This window comes from Urocitellus parryii, chromosome 4 (genome assembly GCF_045843805.1).
Source record: "Urocitellus parryii isolate mUroPar1 chromosome 4, mUroPar1.hap1, whole genome shotgun sequence".
In the NCBI taxonomy this organism is placed as follows: Eukaryota; Metazoa; Chordata; class Mammalia; order Rodentia; family Sciuridae; genus Urocitellus; species Urocitellus parryii.
This window is the reverse complement of record NC_135534.1, coordinates 24138738-24163865: the sequence shown is the minus strand read 5'-3', so window position 1 is coordinate 24163865 and position 25128 is coordinate 24138738.

Below are 25128 nucleotides of genomic sequence, written 5' to 3'. Positions count from 1 at the left end.
CTATGCCTTTGGCATTCCTGGTTGACACCATCTTTCAAATCACTTCCTCTCTATTCTCTACTACTATTTCTGGATCCCAGATCTCTTATCATTTCCCACTTAATCATTTGCTAATTAGTCTCCCTCTGACAGTGTCTGATAGCCACAAGTAAGGTCCCAATGTTTCTCTACAGTCCAAATTCTTCAGGCTTGCATTTAAAATCATCCTCCATCTGTATGTCATCCACAAAGATTTCTTCCCACTAAATCCTCCTCTGCAATAGAATGCAAGTTATATGACAGAGATTTGAAGCTGCTTCATATACTTTAGACTCCCTAATGCCTCTTAGTCAATGCTCAGTAAATATTTGTTGAATGTCAGAATTAATATGGCCAACTCTCACCTTATACTAAACAAACTATTGCACCAAAACACTCATCTTTGAAGCTCTGATTCCAATAATACTGAATTTTTAAAATTCCCTATACTCTTTCAATAATCTGTTCAAACAACACTTACCCATCACTACCATCTATTATCAGAAATTTTTCATTGTGCCTGAAACTCTATACCTATTAAACAAAAACTTCCCATCCCTCCCTCCCTTTGCCAGAAACCACCATTCTACTTTCTGCCCCTATTAATATAACTATTCTAGGTACCTCATAAAAGTGGAATCATATTGGTTCTTTGTGTCTAGTTATTTGACTTGGCATGATATTGTCAAGGTTCATTCATGTTCTACTAAACATCAAAATTCCATCCCTTTTAAATAATAATAAACATTATTAAATTATTACAATGGAATAACATTCCATAGTATTTGTCACATTTTATTTACCCATTCATTTTTTTCAATTTTTTGAAGTCATTCCTACCTTTTGATTTCTAGGGTAATGCTGCTATGAACATGGCTATACAAATTTCTATTTCAATCTTTGCTTTCTATATTTTGGGGTACATACCTAACAGTGGAAATTGCTGAATCATAGGATAATATTGAAACCAGAGTTTTGAGGTGAAGCCCAATTCTCTGCTTCTGCCAGAGGGCGAAACTGGAGTTTTTCTGCTTCTTCTGGCAGGTGAAGTCAGGGTAAGGTGCTGGCCTCGGCAGCCCAGCAGTGTTACAGTTCTCAATGATGGGCTATGCCCTCCAATGTTGCAGCAGCAGACTCCAGACACTGTCAATTTCTTCTTCTTGTTGTCTCTGAATTAGAAGAACGAATGCAACAGACCAGGATGAGTGAGTGTAAAGGTTGGTAGGATTTATTGAAGAACAGGAATAGAACTCTTGTACTGCAAGAGCAGACCCATCACAGATTTTCTCCATGGCCAGTGCTACTCTTTGGGTTTATATAGCATTTAGTTCACCCTAATTATGCTAATTAGAGCTTGGAAATGTACTGACGCTATTGTTCAATTCTTGAATCCCAAATTTGATTCAAGTCTGCCTACTTTCATTTTCTGGTTGCAGATCAGTAGTGGGAGGTTGAGGTCCTCAGATGGGGTTGCAGCTGAGGATCCAGCTTCTACAGGTGCATCCTCAAATGTCCAGGTAAGGCTGCTGCCCAAGGTGACCACTCTGGCTCATTGCACCTTAGGCTGGTGGCACCCATACGGAGTGGGGGGCACTGGTTAGGGCCGCCACTGTGCCACTCCACTGCTCCACTGCTTGACTGCTGTTTTTCAGCAGGAACCAGTAGTCCAGCTGAACTGCTGGGCAGTGAGGGAGCCGTGTCAATATTACATTTTCAATTTTTTGAGGAACTACCATAGTTTTCTCCACAGCAACTACATCATTTTACTTTCCCTCTATCAGTACACAAATTCTCAGCAGTTTTTCCAAACCCTCACCACCATTTTTTTTTATTCTTTGCTTATTGTTTATTGGAGTTTTCATAACAGTTATCCTAATGAGAGTGCATCTCTCATTATGAATCTCATTATGGTTTTGATTTGCATTTCCCTAATGATTGGTCATTTGTTTATCTTTCTAGAAATGTCTGTTCAAGACCTTTGCCCATTTTTAAACTGGTCTATTGTTTTTTGTTTGATGGTTGGTTTGTTTGTTTGTTTGGTTGGTTTTAATTGCTGTTGAGTTGTAAGCATTTTTTTTATATATTCTGTATTTGAATCTTTTATCAAACAAAAGATTTTAAAATATTTTACCCATTTTGTGGGCTGCCTTTTAACTCTGTTCACGTTGTCTTTTGGTGCACAAATTTTGAAACTTTGATGATGTTTAATTAATTTAACTTTTCATTTGTTGTACCTACTCTTGATTTTATATCCAAGAAATCAATGCCAAATTTAAGGTCACAATGATCTTCCTGTACGTTTTTTTTCTAAGAGTTTTATATGTTAATAAATCTTTGATTTATTTTTAATTTATTTTATATATGGCATAAGGTAAAGGTTCAATTTCATTCTTCTGCATTCGGATATTTAATTTTTTGAGCACCATTTGTTAAAAATACTGCCTTTTCCACATTGAATGGTCTTGATCTTTTTTTAAAATCACTTGACCATATATGTGAGGGTTTATTTGGGATTCTCTATTCTATTTAGTTGAGCTATATGTCTATCTTTGTACCAGTCCTGCACTGTTTCGATTACTGTAGCTTTGTAATAAGTTTTGAAATCAGGAAATGTGAGCTTTCCTACTTCGTTTCTCTTTTTCAAGATGGTTTTGACTATTCAGAGTCTTTTGAGAGTCCATCCAGATATTAAGATGGATTTTTGGCTGGGTGCAGTGGTGCTTGCCTGGAATCCCAGCAGCTTGGGAGGCTGAGGCAGAAGTATCTGAGTTTAACTTCAGACTTAGCAAAAGTAAGGGACTTAGCAACTCAGTGAAACCCTGTCTCTAGATAAAATACAAAGTAGGGCTAGGGATGTGGCTCAGTGGTCGAGTGCACTTTTGTTTAATCCCTGGTACCCCCCCCCAAATATGGATTTTTATATTTTTGTAGAGGGGGGTGTTCTTTTGAGGTAGAACTGACATATTGAAAATGTATTTCTATCCATGAACATAGAGTGCCTTTTAATTGATTTGTTCCTTCTTTAATTTCTTTCAGCAATATTTTATACTTTTCAGTATATAAGTCTTTGGTCAAATTTATTCCTAAGTACTTTTTAATATTGTTGTAAATAGAATTGTTTTTAAATTTTCTTTTTCAAATTTTCTATCACTACTCTACAGATGCAATTGATTTTTGTACATTGATTTTGTATTCTGCAATTTTACTGAATTCATTTATAGGTTCTAACAGTTTCATGTGTAATATTAAGAGTAATGCTGTGTTTATAATTTGTTTTCTCTTTTAAGTTTGTTTATGTGTTTTCCTTTTACTCCCAGATTGGATATTACTTGAAACTATAAATCACCTTTCATTGTATTTTCTAGTCTAATGTTTTTATGTACACAAATGCATGAATAATTTTTATAAGTCAGTATCTATTTTTAAATAAAATTTATGATCTCAAATTTAAGTCCACATTCTAAGAAGGGACTTTCTGGCACTGAGTAACAGAAGGTGACTCGATTGCATTTTTCTTAGACACCCTCTGGTCTCCATATGACATATTTCAGGGATAGAGGATGGGGACAAAGAAGGAAGACATACTCTCTTCTAGATACAATGCTTATTTTCATACTCACAACACCTCCCAGATGCCAATGAGGCAGGTATTATTCTAACCATTTCCCTAATGAACAGAAGAAGAGTTTCAGAGAAGCTAATTGAGCTTACACATTTAGGAAGTAGAGAAGCCAGAATCTTATGGGGGAAACTACTAGGCAAGGAGAATCTTTGGGATTTGGACGAGTAGAACAGGTAGAGAAGATGGCAATTTGGGGTCTTGACATCTTTATCATGAAGTCATAAAAGAGAAAAGGCTAGCTCTTTCACTCCTTACCCCACAATATTGAAAATGTGTGATTCTGAGTTGGAAAAAGGAGAGGAATCAAAGTTGTGTTTAGAAGGTGTGAAAGTACAAAATCAGCTCCTTTTCTTACATGAGCTGGGCATAAACATGAAGTATTCATGGGAAGAGCTAAAGTTTCATCATCCTGGGAGTTGAGACAGTGGCTGAGAAACACCTCCTGGATGTCAATGTCAAATTAAGTGGTGAATAAAAGTTGTTCAAACTTCTGCAATATCAAGAATTCAGGTTACTCTGCTCCTATGGAGCTCTATGGACCACAAGTCAATACATTCAAACCTCTGGTGTGTCTGACTTTGAGGCCTGCTTTTGCTTCATCACACAGACTTAAGACTCATTATTTCCTGGAAATTCATCTCTCTCATCAAGATACTTAATCCTCAAGACATTTCCAATAGACAGAATCAACCATACTGTAGCATGTATTATTGAACTTTGCAAAACCAATAGTATTTTCTTTGCTCCCAATAGTATTTTCCTTTATCTCTGCCTACCTTTTGCTCATTTAACAGCAACTTCAAAGGAAAAGAACAAAATAACAGCATTAGTTTTATAGTTATAAGGCACTCTGCTATCATTAATGCTTAATAAATACTAAATAATATGCTTATAAAGGCTGAATATGGACAACTGTTTATGGATCACAGATCTTTTATATGAAAAGTTTTCATTAAATTTGTTCAACTGTTAGATGATGCTTCTAATTTTTTCAGTTGTGAAATGAATGATCACAGAAGAGAATTAACTGACAATAACAGATTCTGAGGAATACCGTCTATTGCTCAGTCCTGTCACTGTCTAGACTCAACATCACATTTGTAATTTATATATTTTTCTCCTCATTTATTTTCAAGGTCACATTTTTCTTCAAATGTTTGCTTGGAATGGATAGGTTCCCTGTGCATTTATGCATGTGTGTGTGTGTGTGTGTTTGTGTGCACCCACGCACACACACACATGCACATGCACATGCCCATTTGGAGATGGAAAGAAAGTAGGAATCAAATAGTCAATCTATGTCCAAGTACAATCTAAGAGAACTGTTGTTTGTGATCCAAAAGGTATAGATAAAATGAATTTTGGTAAACATCATATGTCCCAATCTGTTTTTTCAATGATGAGAGTTTCTTATACCCAAAGCCAAACTCTCAACAGAAAGACGTAGGAAAACACAATTCTAACTTGCAATAAAACCATTTTAACATTTTGTATGCTTTGTAAGTTTTCTAAGTTTCTCCTTCCTTCAAACTACTTGTTTATCTTTGATATTTTAAAAATCCTGACATTTAAAAGATAACTTTGTACAAGAACTTCACTCATTTTCCTACAAAAAAAAAAAAATGGCTCTTTCTTGTCTTGAAAAGTGCCAGGGGAGAATTTAGAAAGCAATTTTACATACAAAGAAAAAGTTCCTGATTCTCAAGGGGAAAATTGAAGTTTGAGTGTCTTGTCAGTACTGAAGCTCCCCCCAAAACCCCAGAAGGCTGAGCTTTCTACATTGCCCTTCATTTCCAGGAGAGATCATTAGCTACCTTTGCATTTTAGAAGTATGGCAGGTGGAAGCTTCATAGAGGGTATGTCACAATTTTCCAAACCCAGGTGGAGGACATGGCTGTCACTGAAAAGTTCTGCCGAGACTGTGAGCTAGAAACCGTGTGATACTAAGAAGGAGATCTGGCAGAAACTGATTTCTAGGAGAATCCCAATGCTTAGTTCAACAGGGTAGTGCTCTCACTTCAAAGAAAAACAACAAAAAAAAGAAGCCGGCACAGAGGTGCTGAAGCTTCCAGGAGGGGTTCTTCAATAGGGCTCAGTTTGAGCCTTTTTCTTCTTTTGGATTCTAGCTTCAGAGGGAGTAAGGCAGTTCCCTGGGGCTAGGAACTGTTTCACAGCACTGAAGCCTGGTGGGGTGGGGGTAGGGGATGTGAAGACAGCAGCAACAAAAGCTGAGGATGGCTGATCTGCAACCAGGGGGAGAGTGGTCACCAGAGCAGCAAGTCAGCTCTTGACAGCCTCAACGTTTATCTGAGGACCCACGACTCACAGATTAGATGGCAGTGGCCCTCTTCTGGTCTGTTGGATCTCTTCTGGTTTGTGGATCTCTTCTGGTTTGTTTTTCTGGTTCCTTCCTCTTGATTGACAACGACAGGCCAAGAATGGTACTCAAAACTGAAAATGGAAAAGGAAGACACATAGACTGGTTTAGTTGGTTTGTTTAGTCATGCAGCTGAAGCTAAATGATAGGCTCGATTTCCAAAGTTAGCCAAAGAAGAAAAGATATTTTAATATACAGGGAAATTGAATTGTATTATCTTAGAATCTGGCAAAGAGTATGTGCACATGGGGAAAAGAAACAAAGGTGTTAAAAGCCACGAATCGTTGAAAAATTCACTTTCTTCTTTGGAAGATGATCATCTGTTAATATTTGGGGCGTCAGATGATCTCATTTACTCATACAATGGAATCATAGGCTGAAAAAAAAATACCCTCAGCATTACTGAAAGGAAAGGGAGATGGGAGCCTGATAAGTCAAAAGATACAAAAGCATTTTATTGCTTACGATAAATGAACTTTGTCTAAGCATTTAGAAGCTCCCTACACATCATCAAGGGAAAACGCTCATTCACTGTGTCTGTGTGTTGCTCTGCCATCCACACTCAGTTTATTTTTTAACTCTATTCAACTATGTGGTTTATTTACTGTGTTTGTTTTGGGTTGGTTTTTGTCTAAAAAAGTGTTCAATTCAGAATACATCCATGAACCCAAAAGGTTAGAACCTGTAAAAATACCACGTCCTCCTGGGTCTGGTTTGCCGGCTCTCTGGGACCCCATCTTTCTAACTCCAAGTATACATGGCAGCAGCTTCTTAAAGCTGATGACCTCTCAGTGGAAAAGGATTTACCTTGAGACTGAATCTGAACAAAGACCCTGGCAGAACTGTAGAACCTAGTCCAGTTCTATAATTAACTGGCAAAGAATTCTCCAGTCTAAACTTCAAAATTCTTGTTTTAAAAACAGGTAGTAGTAGTCTAGGTGACCTCTAAGATCTACCCATCTCTATCAGGGGGTCATGGAATTTCCAAAGTCATGTTATTGTGGTTGGTAATTTCAAACAAACCATAGGACTTCAATTTTTTGAAAAAAAATAACAAAATTCTGGGAAGACAAAAACAATGCGTTATCGACACAAACTCCTTCTTTTCCACAGTATCTTCTTCCCAGGGACTCAAAATCATTGTTCTGATGCAAGAAACTCCATGTCAAGAATACTCTGCCTTTGCACTCTGCATTTAAAAGGTTTGGATGCGTTTGTCCTGGATTCTCTGCTCCTGTGCCCCTTGTTGCAGTGACAAGTGTGTTATTGATTGTGGCTTTCTGAAAACGAAAGGAGGAAAAAGAGACTTCTGTTCTCACACCCAACTGCCATAAGTCGTGCTTTCATATCAAACTTCCCTGCTTTTCTCTGCCTGTGGCCCAAGCACAGAGACAGCATTTATATCTGAGCAGGAAACTGTCTCTTTTTCTTGGCCCTAGATTTCTGAAAAACAAAATGTTATTTGCAAAACAGAGAAAAAAAATATACCCTGATAGACTTATTTTGATCCAAGACTGAAAGCATGCCTAACAAATGAAAGGGACTTGGTGTGATTTAGTGTAAATGCCAGCAGCAGAAACACAACTGTAAATTATTCTTTTCCAACCTGCTCTCTGAGGCTCAAATTGCTGTTTTGCTGTCTGCATCTTTAATGATGGTTGATACATCCCCTGGGAAGGAAAATACTGATCTCTTCTATCTTGATTTAGCAGCTGAGATGATTTTATATATAGGTATGTATAAAATCATACACACACACACACACACACACATTTAGCAGTTACTAAAAAATCAAGGAAGGCAAGAGGAAAGGTTATGAGAAAGAAAAAGTTGGGTTCAATTTGCAATAAGTAGTAAATCATTTCCATATACAAGCAACTTCCTCGTCTCAGTTATTATTTAATCTGCTTTGGATTTAAACAATAAAGAATTCTGGTACTTATGACAGGTTCTTGTGCAGCTGTTGTTTTAAGATCAGAGCAGTTTTATGTTTCTTGTAGTGATTTGAAAGGAAAATTATTTGACAAGACAAAATGACATCTTGAACTAAATGGTGGGATAATGCAGGTAGTGGAGGCATTTGTAAATAACCTGAGATGGTATCCTAACACTTCACATCAGGTGTAAGTTTACACCCTTCAACTCACAGGTAAGTCACTTGACCTATCAAGGTCATACATCTGGGTGAAGTAGCAGATGTAAGAGGCAAGAAATTCTTCCCAGGCAAAAGTGGCTGAGAAATGCAGAATGGTTTGAAATTAATCAGAGAAGGAGAAGGGCCTGCGTGCTCTCCTCTTGTACAGAGATGTAGAGATACTAAATATCAGGGTTGTGTGTAAATGAAGATAGAAGACATTACCAGTTGCACCTGTGAACAAGAAAAGTTATCGAGAGAAAAGGAAGTGTTTTATAAGAGAATTCTCCAGCAAACAACTACCAAACTTTACATCTTATGATGAAATATCATAGGGAGAAATGTATAATCCTGAGCAATAATTTTTAATCTAAATAATTTTCTACAGGGTGGGGCAGACATAAATGTTGTTGCATCAATTGAGAAAAAGAGCCTTCTAATGTAGAGGAAGATATGCATCCTGCTCCTGGGCTCTTGTTATAATCAGAACTTTCTCCCAATGATGTGTTATAGTGAGTTCCACATGAGACAAGCTAAATAGAATTCAGAAAACATGGAGCACAATCAAAGAAAAATGACCAAGATTGTTGTAAACTCCACATGACGAATTGAAATAAAAATCTGGCGGCAGCACTGTAAGCACGTGCCCGTACAGTGTCTCAGCTCACCACTTTCCTGTCCCATGTTCCCTCTATTTTTGGGGGGTGGTGAATAGGTCTCAACTTGTTAAGTGATGAGTGTGCTCCTAGAATGATGTGACAGTGCTGCTGAGGCTATAAGCAAACTTGGCCAAGGAATCAATTAGCAGTGACTGCCGTAGTCACAGGGCCAGGAGAGGCCGCACTGAGCCCAGGTATTTATCATCCCTGCCTCATCAGTTACCTTCTCTGTCCGACCAGCAGAAATCCAGTCCTGGTCCTTGGGCTCACCTTCACCTCAGCCTCACAGTGACCCCCTCCGTAAGAACCCTGGTAAATCCTCCTGGACAGGACCCAGGCCAAAATGAGACCATAAAGTCACCTTTAACGAGCACCAGCGAGACTGCAGGCAAATATTAAATTCTGCTGCTCTCCTTCAGTGCCCTTCAAATGAATTAGGAGAAGCATGTCTGAGCTGGTGCCACATGTAAATTGTCTTTCTGCAGACAGTAGGGACTGAATTCTAATAAGTTTTCCTGGTCCCTGTGAATTGACTCAGAGAAATCCAGCTTTAAAAGATAAGGTGACCCTTTGCATAAGATAGGTGAGAGAAGCTCAGACCTTCCATAGTCTCCATGATGCCTGGTCCCCGTCCCTAGGTCCTTTATCCCCAGCCTTCCACTCATAAGCACCGTAAGTCCCAATGCATGGATCCTGGAGAGGCATTAGAGAAAAAAACCATGTGGCTCTGTAGTTGATGGGCCCCTAATAAAAGTGGACATTAAAGAGACTTAAATTTCTGTTCTCTTCATTAAATGAGGTTTGTTTGTCAGGGTGGAATGAGTCAAAAGGCAAGGGTTTGAGCTGTCGTTTTACCAGATTAAAATCTTAAACAAATTTAATCTTATTAGAAACTGGAACACAGAGTGATAAATACCCTTCACATATAGGATTGTTTGGGGGAATTAAATAATGAATCTCTTTAAATTATTTTTGCTTTGTTTTAAAATAATAGGTGATCAATGCAAAAAAAAATGGGAACACCAGAAGTATGTATTAGAGAGAGTTAGAATAAATCTCTTTTAATCCTACAATCCAGACATAGCCACCATGAGCATGGCCTTCCAAAATTCACATTCCTAAATTAAGTTATCGCATTTCACTTTTCTCCCCATGGTGCTAAGGATTGAACCCAGGGCCTTGTGCATAAGACACAAGCACTTTACCATCTGAGCTATATCTCTAGCCCCCTGCATGTCATTTAAGTGGACTTTAAAGCACTTTTTAATGTTAGCAAATGCACTGCATAAGAATGAGGTTTTATTTCCATCATGAGCCCTATCCCTGATGAGATTGGAGGACATTCGTGAGTTATGGAATCCGTGACATGTTACCAGCAACCGCAGAAGTTTCTCAAGTGTTTTATGCCCAGTGTATACCCATGACTACTACATAGAGTTTGATCCCATATCATCAGCTGGACTTTTTATGTAGTTTATCACACATGGGTCACATGTTATTGTGGATGAGTTAAGGTGCTACTCCTTGTTCTCTCTCCTCTAGAATCACACATCTGACTTCGCCTTGTTGGAGCCCAGCACTAAGCTAGTGAAAGGGATATACAAAATAGAACTAAATAAGGTCAGATAACCCTTGCAGAGGCAAGACCTATGAGACCCTGCCCTATCTTGACCCATTGGAGAAAATCATAAGCTACCCAACTGCAGCATATTTATTAAAGGGACATGAGAGCTACACCATGCTTTAGATAAAACTGTTCTGCATCTCCACTTAATTCTGTTCCTTTGCACATTCTGTTCAATCACATATCCCTGAGAAGGCTTACTCCTTCACTGGCTTACAACTTGCTCATCTTTGAGTGACAGGGTGTAAGGGGGGAGCCATGATGTCTGAGTTCCCTGTAGAGGCTAAAGAGGCGGGTAAAATCACTGTGATCCTTTCTAACCCAGATGCCATGATTGTGGCTGCAATCTCCTTCAGTCCATAGATCGCTTCCTTGAGAGTGGACTCACATTGCCTGTCAAATAGAATCAATTAACCAATGAAGTTATAATTGTCCACAAGGGTTTACCTAATTAGGAATACGAAATTAAGTTCAATGTAGTTCTTTGGCACTGACCCTGACACCAATCCAAGAATAATAAAGTCTTAAAATCAAAGACAGGACTGACCATTTAAGCCATGTGAACATTTACCCAATTAAGATAGTTTTCTATGCACATTTACCATCAATTCAGAAAAAAAATAAAAACCTGTTTAAAATGGCAAAGTAAGGAATCAGTGAAGTTAGGCAGAACTACCTTTGATGTGCATATGGGCACAGAAGTCAGGACATTTTACAACCAACCTACGTAAGCAGGATCCCTCTCGAAAATTGCACAGACTATCCATAAATTATAGGAAATATTATGGTCTCCAATGCCATAAATGGCATTTATTAGATTTCCTAACTCTCCATCCATATTTTGTTTTTTGTTTCCTCAGTTTTATTTTTGTAATCCTCAAAAATAGCAAGATCCCTACTTTACCCTAGAGAGACTGCCGAGGTGAATACAGTTATGGATATCAACAATTGGTCACATGAATAGATGTTTTTACTTCAAAACACCCGAAAACATTTTTTCATAAAATTAACACTTTAAGATCTCTTTGTTTGCAACATATGCACGTTGAATTGAATAAGTATAGAACCACCAATTCTGTTTAACTTAACAATAAGTCAATGAAGATTTTCAGATTGAATTGTGAGAATTTTAGTTGCAATATTAGACTAAAGGAAAAGACATTTGAAGGTTTATCCTGGATACAATTATGGGCTCATCTACTTTCATTCAGCATTCTAAAGTCAAATGACAGGAAAGCAACCACTTTTTGAATAATAACATAAATATTTACTTTTCATTTAGTTCCTACTTTTAACCAAGCACTACAGTAAGCCCTCACAACAGCCTTTCAAGATTAAGTATTAATATTTCCATTTTTAAGATGAGCTTAGAAAAATTAACTAGTTTTGCTCAAGAATTTGAAGCAAATTGATTGCAGACCACAATTTAAGCCCAGAAAGCTAAAGTTCATGCTCTTCTCATCTGTCAAAAAAAAAAATCCATCCTTTGAAATTGGTATTTGAATTTCCCATATCTGATAAATTACCGTTCTGCCTTCTGCAAGGGTGGAAGTAGTGGCAGAGAGTAAAGCATCTTGTAATTTATCCTGGTACATGACCCATGTGTAAAGAAGAATTTCTCCTCTTTTTTGGCACTTTCCGGATCTTTGAATTCATTCTGGAAACACTAAGGCTGCAGGGATCTCCTTGCCAGAATCATCATTCTTCAGTCTGGGAAGTACTCCTTGGTGAGGATCTTACCAAATGTTCTGAAGATGTGGTCACCAGCCAAGCAGCATCAGCGTCACCAGGGAACTTATTAGGAATGTGAATTCCAGGGTCCAGTTGCAGGCCTGCCAATCATAAACTCTGGGGATGGAGCCCAGGAATCTATGATTTAGCCCTTCATGGGATGCTGTTCTTAAATCAAGTTTGAGAACCACTGATCCACAGGAAGAAACTACTAAGATGCAAGACAATCCATGAGTCTCTCGCATACTGAGAGATCCTTCTGTGTTATCCATGCTGAAAGCATTTATCAAGCTTCTGAACTGAAATGATTACAAGAGCACCAGGTCTAAATTTGTTTGTCTGTTTTTTTTTTCCTTAAACGTAAGGACTTTAATTAATCAAAAGGCCTATACAGAGCAAGACCCCTACTTTACCCTAGAGAGACTTCTGAGGTGAATCCAGTTATGGATATCTGTAAGCACAGCTACAGATGCTCTCTCACACACATAAACTCTCAGATACACAAACACAAAGGAAACTCTGGCAGTTTCAGGGCAAGCCTGAAATTTCTAATAAAACTTGTATAGTCAGAGGCAGTGCTTGATTTAAGAAATAAGGTTTTATATTTCTGGCCTAAAGACAGACACATAGACCAGGGGAACACACAGAGAGCCTAAAAATAAATCTAAACCTATACAGTCAATTAATTTTTGGCAGGGACACCAAGAATACACAATAAGAAATTCCCACAAAAAATGCTGAGAAAAGTAGATTTAGATCTGCAAAGAATGAAATTGAACCCTTATTTTATACCGCAGACAAAAATCGGCTCAAAATGAAACAAAGCCCTAAATATAAGACTTGAAACCACAAAATTCCTAGAAGAAAACATGGGACAAGAGCTAGGGTTGTGGCTCAGTGGTAGAGCACTCACGTGGCACATGCAGGGCCCTGGGTTCAATCCTCAGCATCACATAAATAAGTAAATTAGTTTTGTGTCCAATGACAACTAAAAAAATAAATATTAAAAAAGAAAAGAAAACAGGGGATAAGGTTCTCATTGACCTTGGCAATGATATTTGAATATCACTTCAAAAGCTCAGGCTACAAAAGCAAAAATGAATCAGCAGAATTATATCAAATTAGAAATCTTCCATGCAACAAAGGAAATAATGAACACTAGGAATAAGAGACCTACAGATTAGAAAAACAAATTCAAACCATACATCTGAGAAGAAGTTAATATCCAAAATTTATAAAGAACTCTGTTATGGTTTAAGTTATGAAGTGCTCCCCAAAAAGCTCATGTGTGAGACAATGAAAGCTTAGAGGTAAAATAATTGGGTTAAGAGTTTTAACCTAATCGGTGCATTGATCCCCTGATAGGGATTAACTGAGTGGTAACTGTAGGCAGGTGAGGTGTGGCTGGCTGGAGAGGATGGGTCATTGGTGGGGTCATAGGTTTGGGATACACATTTTGTACTTGGTGAGGTCTCTCTCTCTCTCTCTCTCTCTCTCTCTCTCTCTCTCTCTCTCTCTCTCTCTCTCTCTCTCCTTCCTATTCAATGACCTGAGCTGCTTTCCTTTGCCATGAACGTCCACCATGATGTTCTGCCTCACTTCTAGTCCAATGGAGGCAGCCCTCTGTGGACTGGGATCTCTGAAACCACGATTCCAAATAAACTTTTCCTCCTCCAAAATTGTTCTTTTCAGGTCTTCTGATCACAACAGTGAAAAAGCTGACTAAAATAAACACATATAATTCAATGGCAAGAAAACACATAAATTGATCTTAAAATGGACAAAGGACCTGAATAGGCATATCTACAAAGAAGACATAAAAATAACCAACAAGTATATAAAAAAATTACCATGATCACTGACCATCAGGGAAATGCAAATCAAAACCATCATGAGATGTTACCTAATAACTGTAAAATTGGTGTTTTTTTTTTTTTGGAGATTTTACATTTTATTGCAATACAAGTTCCTTAAATTATAATATTCAAATAACATAGTAGATGGTAGTGTGCTTTTAATTATTTTCTATAGAATACAATTTTTAATATCTCTGTATATAAAGTATGTTGACACCAATTCATGTCTTCATACATGTACTTTAGATAATAATGTCCATCACATTCCACCGTCATTGCTAACCCCCTGCCCCCTCCCTTTCCCTCCCACCCCTCTGCTCTATCTAGAGTTTGTCTGTTCCTCCCATGCTCCCTTTCCCTACCCTAATATGAGTCAGTCACCTTAGATCTGAGAAAACATTCGCCATTTGTTTTTTGGGGTTGACTAACTTCACTTAACATTATCTTCTTCAACACCATCCATTTACCTGCAAATGCCATGATTTTATTCTCTTGTATCGCTGAGTAATATTCCGTTGTGTATATATGCCACATTTTAATCCATTCATCTAATGAAGGGCATCTAGGTTGATTCCACAGTTTAGCTATTGTGAATTGTGCTGCTATAAACATTGATGTGGTTGTGTCTCTAGAGTATCCTGTTTTTAAGTCCTTTGGGTATAGACGGAGGAGGGTGATAGCTGAGTCAAATGGTGGTTCCATTCCAAGTTTTCCAAGAAAACCTCCATGCTGCTTTTCATATTGGCTGCACTAATTTACAGTCCCACGAGCAATGTATGAGTGTGCCTTTTCCCCCACATCCTCACCAACACTTATTGTTGTTTGTCTTCATAATAGCTGCCATTCTGACTGGAGTGAGATAGTATCTTAGAGTAGTTTTGATTTGCATTTCTCTAATTGTTAGAGATGATCAATATTTTTTCATATATCTATTGATTGATTGTATATCCTCTTCTGAGAAGTGTCTGTTCAGGTCCTTGACCCATTTATTGATTGGGTTATTTGTTGTTGTTGTTGTTGTTTTTGATGTTTAGCCTTTTGAGTTCTTTATATACTCTAGAGATTAGTGCTCTATCTGATGAGTGAGGGGTAAAAATTTGTTCCCAGGATGTAGGCTGTCTCTTCACCTCACAGATTGTTTCTTTTGCTGAGAAGAAGCTTTTTAGTTTGAGTCCATCCCATTTATTGATTCTTGGTTTTAATTCTTGCACTATAGGAGTCCATATTAAGGAAGTTGGGGCCTAATCCCACATGATGAAGATTAGGGCCTACTTTTTCTTCTATTAGATGCAGAGTCTCTGGTTGAATTCCTAGGTCCTTGATCCACTTTGAGTTGAGTTTTCTGCATGGTGAGAGATACGGACTTAATTTCATTTTGTTGCATATGAATTTCCAGTTTTTCCAGCACCATTTGTTGAAGAGCCTGTCTTTTCTTCAATGCGTGTTTTTGGCACCTTGTCTAATATGAGATAATTGTGATTTTGTTGTTTAGTCTCTGTGTCTTCTATTCTGTATCATTGGTCTACCAGTCTGTTTTAGTGCCAGTGCCATGCTGTGTTTGTTACTATTGCTCTGTAGTATAGTTTATGGTCTGGTATAGCAATGCCACCTGCTTCACTCTTCCTGCTAAGAATTGCTTTAGCTACTCTGGGTCTCTTATTTTTCCAGATGTATTTTCTGATTGCTTTTTCTTTTTCTGCGAGAAATGCCATTGGGATTTTGATCGGAATTGCATTAAATCTGTATAGTGCTTTTGGTAATATGGTCATTTTGATAATATTAGTTCTGCCTATCCAAGAGCAAGATAGATCTTACCATCTTCTAAGGTCTTCTTTGATTTCTTTCTTTAGGGTTCTGTAGTTTTCATTGTATAGATCTTTCACCTCTTTTATTAAGTTGATTTGCAAGTATTTTATTTATTTTTTTGCGGCTATTGTAAATGGGGAAGTTTTCCTCATTTTCCTCTCAGAGGATTTGTCACTGATATACAGAAATGCCTTTAATTTATGGGTGTTGATTTTATAACCTGCTACTTTGATGAATTCATTTACTAGTTCTAGAAGTTTTCTGGTAGAGCTTTTTGGGTCTTCTTGGTATAGAATCATATCATCAGTAAATTGTGCTTATTTAAGTTTTTCTTTTCCTATACATATCCCTTTAATTTCTTTCATCTGTCTAATTGCTATGGCCAGTGTTTCAAGAACTATGTTAAACAGAAATGGTAAAAGAGGGCATCCTTGTCTTGTTTCAGTTTTTAGAGGGAATTCCTTCAATTTTGCTTCATTTAGAATGATGTTGGCCTGGGGCTTAGCATAGATAGCCTTCACAATGTTGAGATATGTTCCTGTTATCCCTAGTTTTTCTAGTGTTTTGAACATGGAGGGGTGCTGTATTTTGTCAAATGCTTTTTCTGTGTCTATTGAGATGATCATATGATTCTCTTGGAGTCTATTGATATGATGAATTACGTTTATTGATTTCCTTATGTTGAACCAACCTTGCATACCTGGGATGAATCCCACTTGATCACGGTACGTGATCTTTTTGATATGTTTTTGTATTCAATTTGCCAGAATTTTATTGAGAATTTTTGGATCTATGTTCATTAGAGATATTAGTCTAAAGTTCTCTTTCTTTGATGTGTCTTTGCCTGGTTTTGGAATCAGGGTGATATTGGCCTTATAGGATGAGTTTGGAAGTGCTGCCTCTTTTTCTATTTCCTAAAATAATTTAAATATTATTGGTATTAGTTCTTCTTTAAATGTCTTGAAGAACTCAACTGTGCATTCATCCGGTCCTGGGCTTTTTTTTTTTTTTTTTTTTTTTTTTTTGGTTGGTAGGCTTCTGATGGCATCTTCTATTTCCTCACTTGATATGGATCTGTTTAAATTGTGTATATCTTCCTGAGTCAATCTGGGCAAGTCGTATAACTTAAGAAATTTGTTGATGCCTTCAATATCTTCTATTTTATTGGAGTATAAGTTTTCAAAATAATTTCTAATTATCCTCTGTATTTCTGTGGTGTCTGTTGTGATATTACCTTTTTCATCATGTATGCTGGTAATTTGAAGTGTCTCTCTACTTCTCTTTGTTAGCTAGCATAGCTAAGGGTCTGTCAACTTTATTTATGTTTTCAAAGAACCAACTTTTTGTTTTGTCAATTTTTTCAATTGTTTCTTTTGTTTTGATTTCATTGATTTCAGCTCTAATTTTAATTATTTCTTGCCTTCTACTGCTTTTGCTACTGATTTGTTCTTCTTTTTCTAGGGCTTTGAGATGTAAAGTCAAGTCATTTATTTGTTGACTTTTTCTTCTTAGAATTGCTTTCATAGTGTCCCAGAGATTTTGATATGTTGTGTCTATGAATTTTTTAATCTCCTCTTTGATGTCTTTTGCAACCCATTGTTCATTCAGTACCATATTGTTTAATCTCCAGGTGTTGGAGTAATTTTTATTTTTTATCATTGATTTACAATTTCATTCCATTATGATCTGAAAAAATGCATGGTAGTATCTCTACTTTCTTGTATTTGCTAAGAGTTTCTTTGTGGCATAGTATATGGTCTATTTTAGGATCCATATCCTGCTGAGAAGAAAGTATATCTGTTTGATGCAGGTTGAAATAATCTACATATGTAAGTTAAGTCTAAGTTATTGTTTTATTGAGTTCTATAGTTTCTTTATTCAACTTTTGTTTCAAAGATCTATCCAGTGGTGAGAGAGATGTGTTAAAGTCACCCAAGATTATTGTGTTGTGATCAATCTGACTCTTGAACTTGAGAAGAATTTGTTTGATGAACATATCTGCACCATTATTTGGGGCATATATATTTATGATTGTTATGTCTTGTTGGTGTGTGGTTCCCTTGAGTATTATGTAATGTCCATCTTTATCCCTTTTGATTAACTTTGACTTGAAGTCTACTTTGTTTGATGAGGATGGAAACCCCTGCTTGCTTCCACAGTCCATGTGAGTGGTAAGATTTTTCCCAACCTTTCACCTTCAGTCTCTCTCTGTCTTTTCCTATCAGATGAGTCTCCTGGAGGCAGCATATTGTTGAGTCTTTTTTTTTTTAAATCTAATCTGCTAGCCTATGTCTTTCGATTGGTGAGTTTAAGACATTAACATTCAGGGTTACTATTGAGACATGGTTTGTATTCCCAGTTATATTTGTTTATTTTTGTTATTTAACTTGACTGATTTTCTTCTTTGATTAGGTTTTCATTTAGGGTACTACCTCCCTTTGCTGATTTTCATTGTTGTTTTTATTTTTGTTATTTTTCCTCTTCATGGAATATTTTTCCAAGAATGTTTTGAAGTATCAGTTTTCTAGCTATAAATTCTTTTAACTTTTCTCATGGAAGGTTTTCATTTCATCTTCAAATCTGAAGCTTAATTTTTCTGGATACAAGATTCTTGGTTGGCACTCATTTTCTTTCAGAGCTTGATATATGTTGTTCCAGGATCTTCTAGCTTTCAGGGTCTGTGTTGAAAAATATGCCATTATCCTAATTGGTTTTCCCCTATATGTAACCTGAATCTTTTCTCTTGTGGCTTTTAAAATTCTCTTCCTATTCTAATGCCAGTCATTTTCATTATAATGTAACTTGGTGTGGATCTGTTATGATTTTGTACATTCAGTGTCCTGTAGGCTTCTTGAGTTTTGATTTCCAATTCATTCTTCATGTTTGGAAAGTTTTCTGATATTATTTCATTGAGTATATTGTTCATTCCTTTGGTTTGGACCTCTATGCCTTCCTCTATCCCAATGACTCTTAAATTTGGTCTTTTTATGCTATCCCATATTTCTTGAATGTTCTGCTCATGGTTTTTTACCATTATCACTGTGTGGTCTATGTTCTTTTCAAGATTATATATTTTGTCTTCATTGCCTGATGTTCTGTGTTTCAAGTGGTCTACTCTATTGGTGATGATTTCATTTGAGCTTTTAATTTGGTTTATTGTTTCTTTCATTTCAAGGATTTCTGTTTGAGGTTTTTTAAGAACCTCTATCTGCCTGTTGAGGTGATCTTTTGCTTCCTGTATTTGTTTATGTAGCTCCTTGTTGAAGTGATCTTTCACTGCCTGTATTTTCTCTTTCATATCTTCCTTGACACAGAACATTTAAACCATGTACATCCTAAACTCCTTCTCTGTCATTCCTTCTTCTGTGGCTGCCAAAGATTCTAATGATGTGGTGTCTTCATTTGTTTGGGGCACTTTATTCCCTTGTCTTTTCATGTTGCTCATGTGTCTTCCTTTCCAGCATTAAGGGTCTAGATTGTTATTGTTTTTACCCTATAGGTTTGTATTGCTCTTGTAGGGTTCCAAGACCTCTCCTTTGTGGGGAAGGACAATGTTAACAGATCCCAATATCAACAATATACCACCTATGAACAATTTGTTATTATTAAGACGTTTACAGTTTAGTCTCAATGTACAGAAATATTGGATTCAATTATTATCTAAAATATAATCTGTAGTTTTGTAAAAAGGTTTACAGTTTCTGACAGTGGACAATGAACTGAGGATAGGGCATTGGACAATATGCTGAGGAGGTAGGATGTGAGGAAATAGAGTTAATGTATCTTAGGAAGTGTGAAGGAGAAATCTAATGAAGAGAGTTAGCAGCAAGAGAATAGATAGGAAGTAATTTAGGGTAGGCAAGTATATAAGATGACAGTAGAGTACATAAAACAAACACACATATGTATTTCGAAAAATAGATGTTAAAAAACACATGTTAAAATAGTAAAATTTGGAAGGGGAAAGACAAGTGAAAGAGAAAAAGGAAAAGGAAAAATGGGCTTATTCAACACCTCTATTTTATATTATTCAGATGACTCAGTCCTCAAAGTCCTATTTCATGCAAAGTTCTTGGTTTCACATATGGTGGGATGTGAGGGCCAGAGGATAGAGGGATAGAAGAGAAAAAACAAACAAAATACTTGAAGGAAGAAACCAGCGTTGTAGCTAGCTTTAGAGATCCATATCTTTCTTGCTTCTCTTCTCATCCAGTAGGTGGGGTCCTCTGTTGTAAGCTGGTGTCTCTGCCCTCCAGTTGGTGGAGATAACCAGGGTGGAAAGACTAGTCCTGGTACAGGGCACCTGGATGTGGGGAATGGTACCTGCCAGTCCCTGCAGGGAGACTGCACCTCACAGGTCTCTTTTTCACTGCTTGTGTGACTTGAGTGCCAGGTACTATCTCCCTCTCTTGCCTGGAGATTTCCAAGTTCCTGGTCTCTCTGTTAGACTCCAAACTTTAGCCCCGTCTCCCTCTCTCCTAGCAGTTCCCTATTGAGGAAACTCTCACCCGGGGTTCCTGTGGGCAGCTCCCTGGTTGCACTGCACACCTAAGTTGGGCAGCTACTCTGTTGGGTTACCGCCTCTGGGAAATGGGGAAGGTTGGAAAGCTGTTACCTGGCCACTGGAGATCTGATCTGGGAACTGCCCCCAGCTAATATGACAAGAATGTTGAGCCAAGATGGCGGCGGTCTGCTTTCCGCACTGGGGTGTCTGGTGGGGTGGGGGGAGCCTGGTGGGGTGGGGGGAGCCAGGCAAGGATGTTGTGCTGTGGGTAGGTAGCAGCTGAGTGACCTGTGTGGGAGTGGAGTGAAGTCTTGGGGATCTGCCGATGTGTTGATAGGTGATTCTGCTAAGGCACTTGCCAAGTTTTGTGTGGATCAGAACGTCGGGCTTTGGGTCCTGCTCCAAAGCTGGCATCCTACTCGAACACTGAGGCCTGGAGCCCTGCACAGGGGCACAGAGCTGGTGATTTCTGCAGAGAGCAGCTGAATAGGGCTCCTCTAACACTCTCAGAGATGCAGTATTCCGACTAGGTGAAATCTGGATCACAGAACAACACAGAATGCTGCCTCCCTCTGGCCTGGCATCTTGAGAAAACTCTGTAAGACTGGTTATTAGCAAAAAGGCAAGAAATCACAGGTGTAGTCAACGAGTGTAGAGAAAAGGGAACCCTGTACACTGTTGATGGGAATGTAGATTGGTACAGTCATGATGAAAAACAGTGTGGAGGCTCCTAAAGGAATAAAGAAAATAGAACTACCATAGGACTTGGCAATTCATCTTCTGAGTACATCCCAAAGGAATGAAATCATCACTTCATAAATACATCTATACTCCCATGTTCAGTGCAGCAATAGTTATAATAGCCAAGATATGGAAGCAACCCAAGTATTCACTGGCAACTAAGTGGATAAAGAAGCTATGTTACATAACTATGATAAACACACACACACACACACACACACACACACACACACTATTTGGCCTTAGAAGGGAGCTTCTTCCATTTGCCACATCATGGTTGAAACTGGAGGACATTATGAAAAGTGAAATAAGCCAAACACACAGAAAGAAAAATTTGCATGATCTCACCTCCATGTGGAATTTTAAAAACCGAAAGTCTTATATAGAGAGATAGAATATAAAATAATAGTTACTGAAGATTGGGTGGGTATGGTGGGAATAGAAGATGCGGGTCAGAGCAGACAGACAAATCAAGAGATCCAGAATGAGGACTGTAGTCAATAATAGTCCACTGTGTCTGGAATTTCTCTCAAGTGGATAGATTGTGGTTGTTCTTGCCGCCAGCCACACACACAAACAAGGGTCTATGTGAGATAATACAAACGTTAATTTCTATAACAATCATAGTATAGCTATAAGTGTCTCACAACACCAGGTTGTGTGCATTAAGTGTACACAAATTTTATTGTTTTAAAAGATATAAAGTGACCCTGCCTCTGCTTATACCAATGTAGAAGGGAAAGAGCTTTGGCCTTCATGCCATCAGTGTTTCCAATGTCTATGCCTGGAAAAGTATGATCTCTGAAAGCTAAGTGGCCTCTCTTACTCTCAGTATCCTCATCTGTACAACGGGAGCATGAATGATTATTAGGCAGTTTGCACATGCTGAGCTTTGTAATAAAGCTTACCTTCTCACATTTCACAGTCATGATAGCCCTTTGAATTAGATATTATGGCCCCTCTTCTGCAAGTTTGAAGTTCAAAGACATTGAAGGATTTTCCTGAGATCATACAATATTTCAATGGTGGAATGGAATTTAATCATCCTCTGCAATTCCAAATCCTGTGCTCTACATCATGACGCTTCTTGTAGAATTTCTACTATTTCTATCATTCTCTCATATGAGGACTCAAATATACCTTTTCCTTTCTACCTAAAATTTTGGTCTTTTCAGTAAACATGACTTATTTTGAATTGCATGTATAACTAAGTAGGTCACACTTGAGATCAAAATTTCCTAGATATTTAAAGACATACAAAAGAAGGATGCCTTTCATATGGATATTTTGGGTAAATTTAAATATATGTAGTACTTGCTTTTATACCCTTTATAGATTTGAGGCCACTTTGCTAGGTTGGACATCTAAAAACAGGCAACAGTCTTTTTCATCAATTACCATTGGAACATCAGAGATGACTTGGCTTGAAGAGAGGAGAAAGAAAATGAGCAGCACTTATTTTATTTTGTTATTCTCCAACTTAACCCCAAATAGCTTTCAAACTTTAAAAATATAATTCTCTACTGTTTCATCCTTATCTTGTGTCCTTGCCATCTATCACTATGAATAAATGCTGTTGGATAATCTAATGAGGGAAGGAATAAATAGAAAAACTGGACAACCCACCCCCCATCTCCTGCCCCCTTCACAGATAAATTTGTCCAGTGAGATTATTTTGCTCTTACTTAGATAAAGCCACTGATTTTAATATAAGGATTTTATTGGAGAGAATATTAGGCAAAACAGATGACATTGGAGCCTCAACTTTAAGAGAGGTGTTGCTGGATTGTGGATGAGAAGCACAATAAACTTTAGGGAGTGTGAAGGTTCTGGGCAGATGGGAGTTCTACAAGATTAGAAAGAGGCGAACTCCAGCCAGGCTGTCCCCTATTCTGCTCTAAGCAATGAAAAGGTTGTCCTGAAAGACAGGCATGTAACCAAAAAGGGGTCTTAAAACATCTGACACTCAAGAGCAGGTAGAGTCTGTGCCGACCCACGAATTCCCAATATCTAACAGGTCTGGGCACAGAGCTGTCCCTGGGTACTGGCTTGTGCTTAAAGGCACCATCATACCTGTTGTTAACCAAGCATTCCACTCTGTGCTGAATGATTAGCTGCATTGTCTCCTACCCTATATAATTTCAAGCCCTGCTGTTTATTTACACAGTTGCTTCCAAAAGATTTTCCTGAAGACATATAAAAATAAAATGTGACCATTCAGTTTTATTGAAACAAGGTATATTCTGCTACTGGAAAAGTAGCATCCAACATCAGACTTGTAGCATAAATAAAATTCATAGGTATGTACAATAAACTCTGGCAACTCCAGCTTTACTCCAAAAATATTTCAACAAATATGAGGCCGCATCTGTGGTCACCATTCTGCCAGTTGTTCAGAGGTTGAATGAGTTTGCACAAATGGTAAAATCACCTCCCAAATGATTTGGGATTCTTTTGTGTGCAAAGTAGGAATGGTTTTAACATCAAAACTCTGCAATTTGTGTGAAAGAATATGAAGTATGAGTGCACAAAAAGCAAAAACCGGCAGCAAAATGATTTTAAGAATTAAAAGCTTCATGTAAGAATTTGACATGACCCACTTCCAAGCAACCTGCAATCAGGATCTCATCTGGACCAAAGACATGAGGATTTACTCCAATGGTGAAGGGGAAGACAGAAGCAGATAGGTCACATTGGTGAAAACTGGCAGAGAGCCATTACTATTGTTAATGAACAGCCCATGGAAAAAATCAAAAGTTGAGTTTTACAGAGAAAAGCTTTATTCAGTGGTCAAAGAACGGAGAAGAGGGAGCTTGGCTCACAAGTCAGCTTCTAAGCCCAGGGGGTTGAGGAGTTGTAGATAAAAGACAGGAATAATGAGGGAGAGGGATAGGTTAATAAAGGGGAGAAATATTCATGTCTTTTCTGGGAATAGGCAGAGATCTTCCAGGAATCCAAATTTCCACTCCTTTTATGGTATGGTGTTTCCAATCATGGGGGGTGATTGTGACATTATCCTAAAAGGTGGGGGGAGAGAAAGAGACTAGGTGAGACTAGGTCAGGTATAAAAGTCTTGGACAAAATATTTCTCAAATGCTCAACAGATTTTACTCAGCTCTGCACAATCCAACCCAAACATTAAGGCAAAGGAAATCAACACAATGTGAAAACAGATCCCAAGACTGCTCATCCCATTTCAGTCTGGAGGCCCAAGTGAAGAGTCAGTGTTTCAGCAAGAGTGACCTTCAGGATCCTAAAGAGTGACCTAGGCAGCCATGCTCATCATAACCCAGACATCAGAGGTGTGATCTACAGCAAAGCTTGTAAGAGACTAATTTGTACTGCCTAGATGTGTGACCTCCAAAATCAGTGCTTTCAAGTCAATTCAGAGCAAGTAAAGCTACAGGGTTTATTTAGGTTTTTCTTCAGTAACACTATCATCCCAATTTGACAACTGAATAAACAGATTTGCAGGTGGGAAATAATTTGCTCAAAGGTTCACGGTTAATATGTAAAGCAGACAAGATTGGTCCTGAAATCAAGCAACAACACCCCGATCCCATAACACCTAGAAAAGCAAATGGCTCCAGGGTCCAAGAAAAAGATTGTTAATGAACCTCTAAGAAATGAGCTTCATATTGGTTTCCAACATGCACAGTTCAAAATAAGGATGACTGGAATCAAAATATTTTGGACACATGGGGGAAAGCTTATCATCATGGTGTTGCCAAATTATCTCCTTTCTTCCTCTCTCCTTTACTGTTCAACCTCCTCTCACCTGGCTCCACTCTCACCTATACTTGGGTGTCAACTCTGTTAGAAACAGGGCATATTAAAGGCACAAAGGGTGCAGAGAGACACCCAGCTAGCCTAGCATCCTCTTTCTAGTCTAATCAAGCTAAGAGACTTGTTTTCCTTCCCAGAAATATAGTACTTAACTCTTTCACTAAAAGTATAGTCAGCAGAAAAAAATAATAAAACACTTCCTACAACAGCAATGGTCTTCATGATTACTTTTATTAGCTGTCAAACTGCCAGATAGGATGCTGGGGCATA